The sequence below is a fragment of the Leiobunum rupestre genome, chromosome 5, assembly GCF_980474605.1.
Source record: "Leiobunum rupestre chromosome 5, qqLeiRupe1.1.hap1, whole genome shotgun sequence".
Taxonomy (NCBI): Eukaryota; Metazoa; Arthropoda; class Arachnida; order Opiliones; family Sclerosomatidae; genus Leiobunum; species Leiobunum rupestre.
In genome coordinates this window covers 51,341,271-51,343,710 of record NC_143388.1, presented here as the reverse complement: position 1 = coordinate 51,343,710, position 2,440 = coordinate 51,341,271, and positions in this window count along the sequence as shown.

Sequence of the window (2,440 nt, the reverse complement as noted above, 5' to 3'; positions counted from 1 at the left end):
AACATTTACAACCTTTATAATGTAGAAATTACCATGTTCAATCAAAACGATGCGAGTATCTCAAAATTTAAAATCCCCAGCAAAATCCTATGGGAATTCTACGAGCAATGTGAAGAATCGTCTGCATTTTTCAAATGTCTTCTCCGCTACTGCTCGCGTATGAATTGATGGGCTATCCTCTTATTCCAATGAAAGAAATTTTGTACATCTGATTTTTTCAATTTCAAGTGATTTCAATATTTAAGTGATTAAAGTTATTAAAGCTACTAAAATTACGTGATTTCAAGGAATTTCACTGCTCATTTGTCACCTGAAGACCCTCGGTATGAATTTATCGAGATGACTATATTTTCTGGCCACATATCGCCTGATACAAATCTGTATCCCTCCGAATACCTCTAGTTCGAAAACGAGACGTTTCACGATTTTGGGCGAGTTAGAGGCTTCTCTTATTATAGGCTTCTGAGTATATACAACTCACCTATCTTATGGTGTTTTATAATTTCGGTAATGTTTACGAAATTTTGTGAATTTAAGACGTGTAACCTATTACAAAACCCAAGCGTAGATAGTTATAATTAAACATGGTTGCCACGGTAACTGGAAAACCTGATATACCTGGAAAAGTCAGGGAATTTGAATATGGGTATAAAAATCAGGGAAAAGGCAGGGAATATTAAAAATTAGTCGAAAAATAAGGATTTTGTCCGGGAATTTAATTTCGGTTGTAAATAGGAAACTTTTATAAAATATAGGTAAACAAATAACAGAATAAGTCAGGGAAAATCTCCGGGGATAGTCAGGGAAAACCTGGCAAATTCGGGGAATTTGATTGTGAAAAAACTGTGGGGTGGCGGAGTGGTTAGCACTTTCACCTCGCAGCAAGAGGAGCTGGGTTCGATCCCAACTTGTGGCACTGGTTGAAAACTCGGAACAACTCCTTCTGCGTAGAGTTTGAAAGTTCTCTCCCCGCTGGTTTAAGGGGTTTTTCCCCGAGATCTTCGGTTTCCTCTTCCATAAAAACTTGTTGAGGTTAACGGTAATAGTTAGTGTAGGGAGCTGTTGGCTCGACCGCGTGGCATGCAGGGCTTGCCACCACCCTCCTACGCATTGTAACCCGGCCACCTGAATTAAGGGCTTCAAAAGTCGCATGATGACTTAGACCTAGGCTGGTGCCTTGGGTATTAGCCTAGCCTAGCTAATGAACCCTGTTAAACCTCGAACTTTTATCTACCGATAGCTTTAAACTTGCCCTTATTGTCAAACATAATGTAGATACTCATCCATGATGAGAGTTGTAAAATGTAGGTTTAATACCTATTACCTGTAAACCAAGAGCATATCCGAATAAGTTTTTTTTAATTTTTATTCGGGATTGTAACGTGTGGGACAATTCAGTCCACTGGTCCACCTTATTAATCAGGGCGAGATATGTGTAACGGCCACGCCAACGGGGAATACGTGGGGACAGGGGTGGCGACACCCGTGGCGGAAGTATCCCGTTGGGGGATTACAGGAGTAAGCCACTACTGTTAGTTTCATTTCTTTTTACTATATACATATTTTCTATCACAAATCGAATATCGTTGTTTTTTATTTGTTTACACTCGTAACCCCCTGTCTAAAAATAGGTATGATTTGTCTTCTGAAGTCTGGTGTACGTGACACGGTCAATCAAATAAAATATTATCTTTAGTTAGTTTATAGATAATTTTCATATTTTTAAATGATTTTCTGAAAATATTTTTTAATACCGGTATCGGCCAATATCGCCTTCGCTTAAGCCGATATTGGCCGATACCGGTATTAGAAAAATAGGCCGATATTTCGGTGCATCTCTAAAGCTTGCGTGCAACAAACTAGAGATAGGAATGATTTTAACATTCATGAGTTGGTAATAAAATTTTGTTTTATGAAATTAAATTTTTTGAGGTTTCAATAAGAAATATCGATATGTTGCGTATCCCAATTATATTTATGTTGTACATGGGGAATTGGTCAATAAAAGAAGAACTCGTATTCCAAGTTGCGTGGATATAAAAATTAAAGGGATTTAAATATTCTCGATATCAATATTTTTAAATACTCATCAATAATTTATGTGTAAATACCATATACTAAAGGGTATATAGACTACGTGAACTAGAGATAAAATAAACGTGCGAGTTCATTAGATGATATGGTACCCTTCGAAGAGATGGATCTCTGAAGATAAGACTCCAAAAAAACCGAACCACAGCATCATTACAGAATTCGTGAAAGGCAATTGTAATTGGGTTGTTCCAATGGAGTAATGCGTCAATGTTTCCATTAGTAATAGAGACTAAAGACGAAAGTTAGAACTGTGCGTAATTTTAAATTACCAAGACCAGGGCCGGATTAAGACCCTGGGGTGTCCTAAACCCTAGCTAATTTCGGTGCCCCTTCAGTGGCGAGCTAG